This window comes from Coregonus clupeaformis, chromosome 13 (genome assembly GCF_020615455.1).
Source record: "Coregonus clupeaformis isolate EN_2021a chromosome 13, ASM2061545v1, whole genome shotgun sequence".
Lineage (NCBI taxonomy): Eukaryota > Metazoa > Chordata > Actinopteri > Salmoniformes > Salmonidae > Coregonus > Coregonus clupeaformis.
Genome location: NC_059204.1, coordinates 16,693,146 through 16,705,031, shown reverse-complemented (window position 1 = coordinate 16,705,031; position 11,886 = coordinate 16,693,146).

Genomic DNA, 11,886 nt, shown 5'->3' with positions numbered 1-11,886 from the left:
TGTATTTAGTCAATGACACTACGACATTGCTCGTCCTAATATTTATATATCTCTTAATTCCATTCTTTGACTTTTAGATTTGTGTATTGTTGTGAATTGTTAGATACTGCTGCACTGTTTGAGCTAGGAACACAAGCATTTCGCCTCACCCGCAATAACATCTGCTAAATATGTGTATGTAACCAATAACATTTGATTTGATTTGATTTGATTTGATTGGTGTCACCTCATTAGTTAGTATGTATTACACCTGTGCTGGTTGCCATCTCGTTCGTGGGAAGGTGTTTCACCTGTGCTGGCCCAGGTGGTATTTAAGAGTGGCTGGCCCAATGCTCCAGTTGTCTTGATAGATGTGGAGGGTTAAGACCTTTAGTTGGTGCTCCCTATTTTGATTTCTAGACAAACAATCCTTTATCTGATTTCCCTGATTTCGTTTTGATCCACCTTTTTGGTTTGCTTCCTGTCTTTAAGTTTGGTGTGGGTTTTTCTTTTGTTTGCCTCTTCTTGGGCAAACTTAGTGGGTGCTCATGGTGGGTGTCTTTTAGGTTCCAGTGGACACCCCTATGAGTGTCTTTCAGAACCCTTCCTAAAACCCCACCTGTTTCATTTTGGTTGTTGGTCAGTGACTATTTGTTAGTTCCCCCTTCTGTTTGAGCGACTCTATTTGGTTTTCTTGCTGGGAAATGTAACAGAATGGGGGCTCATCCGGGATCTTGTTTCCTATGATAGTCACTCTAATCTCCTACTCTGAAGCTCTGCTGTGCCCAGATATGAGTGTTCAAAATACATTTATTTGCTAGAGATCTGTCATTGACATCCACCCAAAGGGGTTTTAAGATTGATGGAATCATTTTGAAAGTTGCATAAACACACAGGCTAATAAAATAAAAAATAAAGCTATGGACATTAAGTTGGAAGCATTTGTGGAAAACCCTACATGGGAGATGCTAGATAAATGTATGAAGGCAAATCTACTCGTCATTTCAAAGCATTATGACATCAAGGTGGCTTCTGGCGATCCAAAAGCAGTAGTCAAAGAGTTGATCAGTACTGCTTTAGTGGAGGAGGAAATCCTTCCGGAGAGGGAGGTTGATGAAAGGGGTCCTACGGGTGGTAAAGCACATCCCGTAGACGTGCAACTAAGGGAGTTAGAACTAAAAGCCAAGTTGGAGTAACAAAATGTGAGATTGAACAACAGAAATTAGAGCTCAAGCACAAGGAAAGAGAATGTGAGGAGAGGTTGGAACAACAGAAATTAGAGCACAGGGAAAGACAAAATGATAGTGCAGCCAAACAAGAACGAGAACGTGCAGCCAGACAAGAACAAGAAGAACATGCGCATGCCATTCGATTAAAAGAGATGGAGCTGGAAGCACTCCGAATCCAGTCAGGCCATTCTACACCCTCAACTGAGTTTGATCTTGGTCAGAACAGCCAACTTGTACCGTCTTTCAACGAAAAGGAGGTGGATTCGGAAAGTATTCAGACCCTTTCATTGTGTTATGTTACAGCCTTATTCTAAAATTGATTAAATTATTTTTTTCCCCTCATCAATCTACACACAATACCCCATAATGACAAAGCGAAAAAAGGTTTTTAGAAATGTGTGCACATTTATTCAACATAAAAAACATAAATACCTTATTTACATAAGTATTTAGACCCTTTGCTATTAGACTCGAAATTGAGCTCACTTGCATCCTGTTTCCATTGATCATCCTTGAGATGTTTCTACAACTTGATTGGAGTCCACCTGTGGTAAATTCAATTGACTGGACATGAATTGGAAAGGCACACACCTGTCTATATAAGGTCCCACAGTTGACAGTGCATGTCAGAGCAAAAAACAAGCCATGAGGTTGAAGGAATTGTCTGTAGAGCTCCGAGACAGTATTGTGTCGAGGCACAGATCTGGGCATGGGTACCAAAACATTTCTGCAGCATTGAAGGTCCCCAAGAACACACTGGCCTCCATCATTCTTAAATGGAACTCTTCCTAGAGCTGGCCGCCCGGCCAAACTGAGCAATCGGGGGAGAAAGTCCTTGGTCAGGGAGGTGAACAACAACCCGATGGTCACTCTGACAGAGCTCCAGAGTTCCTCTGTGGAGATGGGAGAACCTTCCAGAAGGATAACCATCTCTGCAGCACACCACCAATCAGGCCTTTATGGAAGAGTGGCCAGACGGAAGCCACTCCTCAGTAAAAGGCACATGACAGCCCGCTTGGAGTTTGCCAAAAGGCACCTAAAGGACTCTGACCATGAGAAACAAGATTCTCTGGTCTGATGAAACCAAGATTGAACTCTTTGGCCTGAATGCCAAGCGTCACGTCTGGAGGAAACCAGGCACCGCTCATCACCTGGCCAATACCATCCATATGGTGAAGCATGGTGGTCGCAGCATCATGCTGTGGGGATGTTTTTCAGCGGCAGGGACTGGGAGACTAGTCAGGATTGAGGGAAAGTTGAAGGGAGCAAAGTACAGAGAAATCCTTGATGAAAACCTGCGCCAGAGCACTCAGGACCTCATACTGGGGCGAAGGTTCACCTTCCAACAGGACAATGATCCTAAGCACGCAGCCAAGACACTGCAGGAGAAACTCCCCAAATACATATTTGGCAAGCTTGTAGTGTCATATCCAAGAAAACTCAAGGCTGTAATTGCTGCCAAACGTGTGTGCTGGAAATGTTTAATGTTTGTGCTTTTCTAATTAATTTCTGTGATCTATTCATGTGCTTTTCTAATAACCGTTTCCTGTGTTCATGCAAGTGACTGACTGAACGAATCCTCACTATCAGTAGCTGCAATTTGGCAGTATGCCCAGACCTTTGTTTTGAGAACAAAATATATCTCAGTTTCAAGGTCTCAGCTTAGAGAGAAGAAGACTCGTGAGGTATTGGTCTGTCACATGTTATGAACCAGTATTGGTTGGTCACATGAATGAAACAAAACGGTAATGATGAATTCATTATGCTAAATCATGCAAATATAACTTGTCTGTGTATAGCCGTATATAAGACAACTGCTGGGACTGCCCCAGCAGAGCTCCTGATTGACATGTGTACTATGGTGCATTGAGTTGGTTGGAACCTCTCATATGGGAAGCAGCAAGACTATAGAGCCTATAGAGATCATAGCATTTATGATTATATAAACTACCACTGACAGGAGAAGCCATTGAAAGATATGTGTACCTCTCTGGCTGCTACGCTGTGATTGTTGCTGCGGGTGGAGGTGAAAACCTAAAGATTTATAGCGTTATAAAGGGATTCTGTATGGAGATATGAAAGGAGAAAGTACTATTTCCGAATGTGCTGTTAATAGAACACTAGTGAATATTTAAACCCCTGTATGAATAGAACACTTGTGTAGAGGAGGAATTTGTGATGTAGCACAAATATATAATGGGTTACTAGAGATAAAGTTACATAATATTTGTATAATGGGTTACTAGAGATCTGATGAAGTAACAATATAAATAATAATAATAATAATAATAATAATAATAATAATATACAACTTGCACACCCACACGTAGACGTACGTAAGTGGTGTAAAAAGTATTCTATTTAGAGTGGTCCCTTTATGGAACATTTGATGAAGATGAGGTTAAAGCATTGTATGGGACTTGATTCACCCCTAACCAATAAAACTATACACACTTAGAGATTTCCTCCACCCTGTTAAATAGAACCAATGATTTTCTGTATTCACCTACTCAACCGTTTAACGTGCTAGGTAGAGACTTATTATGGACAGAGCATGCCATCTACAGGGGACTGATAGACAGTGCAACCCAGTTAATACACATTGATCCCTCCAACACATTACATATGAATCTTAAAATAATTAACATTTAATAAATATTGAAGCAGTTAGTGAATCCAACAGAAATTTGAAATAAATATAGAGTCACTATTGAAGGTCTACTAAGATGAAAACAATGTCTTCCAATATGGAGAACGTTATCATGTTTGTTTTGTTTTAAACCTTGCAAAAGGGGGAAAAGCAGAATGTTGTTTGAGAGTGATCCGTGTGTTTAAGCAGTAGTGATTGAGGTCTTCCTATTGGGAAGGAAGTCCAAATTGAGGGAAACAGATATGGAGACTAGTGAAAGTAACAAAGTGAATGGTAATTGGCTTTCAGATGGCAATCCAATAATGGAATATCTTAGTAATTTGAAGAAGTAAGACAGAGGGATTGAGCATTGCGACTTAAATTAGAGGCCACTCACTCTTCAAGGCCTGGTCCACTGCTCTTGTGTTTAAGCCATCTGGTGTTTGGGTTAAGAGATAAGCTTCCTGTGGAACAATAGATAGCCGCCAGTACACACTGTACTTAAACTCGCTGTAAGGGACACAGTGGGGGGTAAGAGAGACAGTGGAGGAATTTGGGACAGAGGTATGAATAATTGAATAAGACACATTTTTGACAATTTTCAATTATTATTAATCAATTCTATAGTTTGGGTATAGTACGTTTTCGATTAGCTCTGTGTCCTGCGCCTGACTTCGTCCTACCACATCACACTGTCACCCTGACAGAAACACGCACCATAATATGGAGTCAGCAGGTACATTCATTTCGTCCAGATCAATGGAGGAACGTGTCCAACAGCAGGCGACCATGATCCAGACATGATCCAGACTCTCGGCACCGCAATGGAGCGCATGTTGAACACTATGGAGCGATGGGAGAGAGGTGGTGGTCCTACACCTCCTCCAACTACACAACCACCCACACCGCTGTCCACCCCTTTGTCACCTGGGTCCAGTGGGATTCGGCTCTCGCTCCCGAGGGCATACGATGGTACAGCTGCCGGGTGCCAGGGTTTTCTGCTCCAGGTAGAACTCTACCTGGCTACCATCCACCCGGCTCCCTCGGGATACGAGAGCGTGTTCGCCCTCATCTCCTGTCTGTCTGGAAGAGCGCTCGAGTGGGCCAACGCAGAGTGGGGAGGAATAGACGCAGCATCAGTACGCTATGAGGATTTCACCCGCCGCTTTCGGGCGGTATTCGATCATCCACCGGAGGGGAGAGCGGCGGGGGAACGTCTATTCCACCTCAGACAGGGGAGGAGGAGCGCACAGGACTTTGCACTGGACTTCAGGACTCTGGCTGCCAGCGCAGGATGGAATGAGAGGGCCCTGATCGACCACTACTGATGCAGCCTCCGGGAGGACGTTCGTCGGGAACTGGCCTGCAGGGACACCACCCTTAACCTGGACCAACTGGTGGACATGTCGATAAGGCTGGATAACCTGTTGGTAAACTGCGGACATCCGGATCAGGGGCCGTCCATTCCATCCCCCAGCACCTCCGACCCTACTCCTACGGAGCTCGGAGGTGCTGCAGTTAGGGAGACCGGAAGGAGGGCCATCTCCTGCACCAACTGTGGCCGCGGAGGACACACTGCTGGTCGGTGCTGGGGAGGGTCTTTCAGGAGTCGAGGCGGTAGGCAGAGCACTGGTGGACCGTCTCAGGTGAGTAGGCACCCGACTCACCCAGAGCTCCCTGTTGCGCATATGTGTATTGATATTGTATTTCCAGAGTTTTCCCCTCATTTCCAGCATAAGGCGCTTGTAGATTCAGGCGCAGCTGGGAACTTTATTGATCGTCAGTTTTCCCGTAGTTTAGGGATTCCTATTGTTCCTGTTGATGTGCCCTTCCCTGTACATGCCTTAGATAGTCGCCCATTAGAGTCAGGCCTGATTAGGGAGGTCACAGCTCCACTCTGGATGAAAACGCAGGGGGGTCATGAGGAGAAAATTAGTCTCTATCTGATTGATTCTCCTACGTTTCCAGTGGTGTTGGGGCTTCCCTGGTTAACTTCTCATGACCCCACGATTTCATGGCAACAGAGGGCTCTCAAGGGATGGTCAAGTCAGTGCTCGGGGAGGTATGTAGGTGTTTCCATAGGGGCAACTACGGTGGAAAGTCCAAACCAGGTCTCCACCATGCACATTCCCCCCGAATATGCCGATTTGTCTCTCGCCTTCTGTAAAAAGAAGGCGACTCAATTACCACCCCATCGACAGGGGGATTGTGCGATAAATCTCCAGGTAGGCGCTGCACTTCCCCGGAGTCACGTGTATCCCCTGTCACAGGAAGAGACGGCGGCTATGGAGACATATATCTCAGAATCTCTGGGGCAGGGATACATTCGGCCATCTACTTCACCTGTCTCCTCAAGTTTCTTTTTTGTGAAGAAGGATGGAGGTTTACGCCCGTGCATTGACTACCGGGGTCTCAATCAGATCACTATCAAGTACAGTTATTCACTACCGCTCATTGCTAGTTTGACGGAGTCATTGCAAGGGGCGCGCTTCTTCACAAAATTGGATCTCAGGAGCGCGTACAACCTGGTGCGTACCGGGAGGGAGATAAGTGGAAGACAGCATTCAGTACCACCTCTGGGCACTATGGGTACCTCGTCATGCCATACGGGTTGATGAATGCTCCATCAGTCTTCCAATCCTTTGTTGATGAGATTTTCAGGGACCTGCACGGACAGGGTGTAGTGGTGTATATTGATGACATTCTCATATACTCCGCTACACGGGCCGAGCATGTGTCCCTGGTGCGTCAAGTGCTTGGTCGACTGTTGGAGCATGACCTGTATATGAAGGCGGAGAAATGTCTGTTCTTCCAAGAGTCCATCTCCTTCCTAGGGCACCACCTGTCCGCATCAGGAGTGGAGATGGAGATTGACCGCATTTCGGCCGTGCGTAATTGGCCGACTCCAACCACGGTGAAGGAGGTGCAGCGATTTTTGGGTTTTGCCAACTACTACCGGAGGTTTATCCGGGGCTTTGGTCAGGTAGCGGCTCCCATTACCTCCTTGCTGAAGGGGGGACCAGTGCGACTGCAGTGGTCAGCTGAGGCGGACAGGGCTTTTGGTCATCTGAAGGACCTGTTTACCTCGTCTCCAGTGCTGGCTCATCCGGATCCCTCCTTGGCATTCCAGGTTGAGGTGGACGCGTCCGAGGCTGGGATAGGAGCTGTACTGTCTCAGCGCTCGGGTACGCCACCAAAGCTCCGCCCCTGTGCTTTATTTTCTAAGAAGCTCAGTCCGGCGGAGCGCAACTATGATGTGGGGGACCGGGAGCTGTTAGCTGTGGTTAAGGCTCTGAAAGTGTGGAGGCATTGGCTTGAGGGGGCTAAACACCCTTTCCTCTTTTTGACTGACCATCGCAATCTGGAGTACATCCGGGCGGCGAGGAGATTGAACCCTCGCCAGGCAAGGTGGGCCATGTTCTTCACTCGTTTTGTGTTTACTCTTACTTACAGACTAGGTTCCCAGAACGCTAAGGCAGACGCCCTGTCCCAACTGTATGACACAGAGGAGAGGTCCATTGAGCCCACTCCCATACTTCCGGCGTCATGTCTGGTGGCACCGGTGGTGCGGGAGGTTGACGCGGACATCGAGCGGGCGTTACGTACTGAGCCCACTCCCCCCCAGTGTCCAGAGGGTCGTATGTACATGCCGCTTGAGGTTCGCGATCGATTGATCTATTGGGCTCACACGTCACCCTCCTCTGGTCATCCTGGCATCGGTCGGACAGTGCACTGTCTTAGTGGGAAGTACTGGTGGCCCACTTTAGCCAAGGACGTGAGGGTTTACGTTTCCTCCTGCTCGGTGTGCGCCCAGTGTAAGGCACCTAGACACCTGCCCAGAGGGAAATTACAACCCCTACCCATTCCTCAACGGCCGTGGTCCCATCTATCAGTGGATTTTGTTACGGACCTTCCTCCCTCACAAGGGAACACCACGATCCTGGTCGTTGTAGATCGGTTTTCTATGTCCTGCCGTCTCATTCCTATGCCAGGTCTCCCTACGGCCCTACAAACTTCTGAGGCCCTATTTACACACGTCTTCCGGCACTACGGGTGCCTGAGGATATTGTATCGGATCGGGGTCCCCAGTTCACCTCAAGGGTCTGGAGGGCGTTCATGGAACGTCTGGGGGTCTCGATCAGCCTGACCTCAGGTTTTCACCCCGAGAGTAATGGGCAGGTGGAGAGAGTTAACCAGGATGTGGGTAGGTTTCTGCGGTCCTATTGCCAGGACCGGCCGGGGGAGTGGTCAGGTTTTATCCCCTGGGCAGAGATGGCCCAAAAGTCACTCCGCCACTCATCCACTAACCTTTCTACCTTTCAGTGTGTGTTAGGTTATCAGTCCTGGCACCTTGGCATCAGAGCCAGATCGAGGCTCCTGCGGTGGATGAGTGGTTTCAGCGCTTGGAAGAGACCTGGAACGCTGCCCATGTACGCCACCGCAGTGAGGCCCTGGTGTATGCACCGGAGGACCGGGTCTGGCTCTTGACCCGAAACCTGCCCCTTCGCCTGTCCTGCCGGAAGCTGGGTCGGCGGTTTGTGGGGCCATTTAAAGTCCTGAGGAGATTGAACGAGGTTTGTTATAGGTTACAGCTTCCTCTGAATTACCGTATTAACCCCTCATTCCATGTGTCTCTCCTCAGGCCGGTGGTAGCTGGTCCACTCCAGGAGTTTGAGGTACGGGAGGTTCCTCCGCCCCCACTGGACATCGAGGGGGCACCGGCGTACTCGGTCCTTTCCATCCTGGATTCGAGGCGTCGGGTGGGGGGCCTGCAGTATCTCGTGGAGTGGGAGGGTACGGTCCGGAGGAACAGTGCTGGGTCCCTAGGAGGGACATCCTCGATCCCTCCATGTTGAGGGATTTCCACCGTTGTCATCCGACTCGCCCTGCACCGCGTCCTCCTTGCCGTCCCCGAGGCCGGTATCGGCACACGGCTGGGGCCGCGCGTCAAGGGGGGGGTACTGTCACAGATTCAGCTGAGGCTGCTCCTCCTCCTTGCTCGGGCAGGCTTCGGCGTTCGTCATCACCGGAGTACTAGCTGCTACCGATCTATGTTTCTGTGTTCTACTTGTCTTGTCTTTATTGTTCACACCTGGTTCCCATTAGGTATTGATTACTTCCCTATTTACCCTCTGGCTCCCACTGTATGTTGTGCGTGTTTGTTCATGTTTGGTTGTCGTCTGGTGAGCGGGTTTGTTTCCTCCCTGCGTGGAGGTTATGTTATTTACGTTACCTACGAGTAAAGTACGTTTTCGATTAGCTCTGTGTCCTGCACCTGACTTCGTCCTACTGCATCACACTGACACCCTGACAAAGGCTTCCTAAGGCAAGTGCCTTAGGAGAGCAGTTAAAGGTACCCGGATCCAGCTGTCAAGGGAGCTCCCAAATTAAGTAAGGCCTGGCCATTTTGTTGGTTTTTACCCTACGATTTTTACCACACACACGCCAGCAGCCACACACAACCCAGCTGTTAATGAATATTTGTTAGTGGTTAATACTCTGTTTGATTTATTGTGTGGGGTCTTTTAATTTTTTTTGTTTTAGTGGGTTTTTCACAGGTTAGAAAGGATGCTGTGCACAAATGAAATTTTTTGAAGTTTCTATTGTCAGTGTTTTGGTTGCACATGTAAATTCTCTTGATAAGAAATGTACTGAAAAACCCTATGTAAACCTGACTGACCTCTGTTCTGACTTCCTGGTGAGGCCTGATCACCCTCACTAGAAAGACTGGAGACATTGGGTGAGATTTAAATGGGCTATGTAAACACTAATAATTAGAAGAAGTTTATAATTGATCAATAGTCCTATGTGTGATTCGGAACATGAGAAGGACAGAGAGAGAGCGGTGCCCCTGAATGAGGGACACCTGTCTCTAGTCTATTTTACCATTACCTTATGGGATACAATTATTTCCTTATGGAGTTATCAATAGTTGTAATTCTTTTTTGTTATCACAATTTGTTTATTTTTTATTCAACATGTGTACCAAGGGGGAATTGGTGTCAGAAGTGGTATAGAAGCTAAAATCTAAATGTTTACATTAAAATGTATTTGATGATTATCACAGATTAAGTGATAAGAGGAGGGATTGAACTTTAATGTTTATGCTTTTCTAATAACTAATTTCTGTGTTCTATTCATGTGCTTTTCTAATAACCATTTCCTGTGTTCATGCAAGTGACTGACTGAACGAATCCTCACTATCAGTAGCTGCAATTTGGCAGTATGCCCAGACCTTTGTTTTGAGAACAAAATATATCTCAGTTTCAAGGTCTCAGCTTAAAGAGAAGAAGCCTCGTGAGGTATTGGTCTGTCACATGTTATGAACCAGTATTGGTTGGTCACATGAATGAAACAAAACGGTAATGATGAATTCATTATGCTAAATCATGCAAATATAACTTGTCTGTGTATAGCCGTATATAAGACAACTGCTGGGACTGCCCCAGCAGAGCTCCTGATTGACATGTGTACTATGGTGCATTGAGTTGGTTGGAACCTCTCCAGCGCGCTGATAATAAAGGATGATTAATTTAAGATTGACTTTGAGTGTCCCTGGTGGTAATTTCCACGACATGGTGGTGAATTTCCATGACAGGTGCTTCCACAAAGTACTGAGTAAAGGGTCTGAATACTTATGTAAATGTGACTTAAAGACACACACTTTTTGAGCAGATCAAGAATTACCTTCACGAAAAGGTTGCAATCTACATTTATGAGCACAAGGATCTTACTCTTGAGAAAGCTGCAGTTCTTGCAGATGAGTTTGTGTTGACACATAAAGCTACCTTCGTGGACCCAGTACAGTGCCCAAAGATAAAGATAGGCAGAAAACAACTGTTTTTTCATATCCGCCGGTTTATCATTACTGCCGTGAGAAAGAACACACTGTCTCTCAGTGTCCTAAATTGAAACAGAAAAATTTGAGAGAAAAAGCAGTTTCTTCTTGTCAGAGCACTCCAGCCCATTAAGTCTCTGGTTGGGACTGGTGTATCTCCTAAACACGATTTTGGATCAGATGTGTATGAACCCTTTGTTTCAGATGGGTTTGTGTCTCTGCAGAGTGGCAATGGTTTTAAGCAGCCGGTGAAGAATCAGCAAGACACTGGGGTGGCCCAATCCTTCATTTTGGAGGGTGTTTTGCCTTTGTCTGACACTTCAGCAACTGGTTACAGTGTGTTAGTACAAGGTGTGGAGATGGGTTGCATGGAAGTTCCTTTGTATAATGTGGAACTAAAGTCTGATCTAATTTCTGGTTCCGTTGTCGTTGGACTGAGGCTTAGTCTACCGGTGAAGGGGGTCTCATTCATTTTGGGAAACGATTTGGCTGGAGGGAAGGTCGTTACACGTGCTATGTCTAAGAAAGGCGCCGGGAGCAAATCTAGTGTTGAGGAGGATGTCAGCGATCCCACCATGACCGATTTGTCTGACACGTTTATGGGGGATTCTGATTTTGGTAAAAGAGAGTTGACCTGTCCTTTGACAACCCCAAAGGTGAGCGAGTTTGTTGGACCGCTGAAGGAAGAGAGGGTTCCTACAGTTCACACTTCGATGTCTAGGAAACAGCTGATTAGTGATCAGAGTAATGATGTTTCTCCCCTCTTTTTGCTGAGATACGTCCAGAGGAGGAGTTTGATGAAGTTCGTATGGGGTACTTTGACAGAGATGGTGTTCTAATGAGGATATGGCATTCTCGCGCCACTTCTGGGCAAGACGATTGGCCCGGTGTATCTCAAATTATCGTTCTAGTTACGCTTCGACAAGAGATACTGTGGTTGGCTTACGATGGTAGTATGACAGGCCATCTTGGGGTCAACAAGATATATGACCGTATTTTGCATAACTTCTTACATTTTACATTTACATTTTAGTCATTTAGCAGACACTCTTATCCAGAGCAACTTACAGTAGTGAGTGCATACATTTTCATACTAGTCCCCCGTGGGAATCGAACCCACAACCCTGGTGTTGCAACTGCCATGCTCTACCAACTGAGCTACACGGGCCTGGTCTGAAACAGGATGTTGTGCCTTACTGTAAATCCTGTTG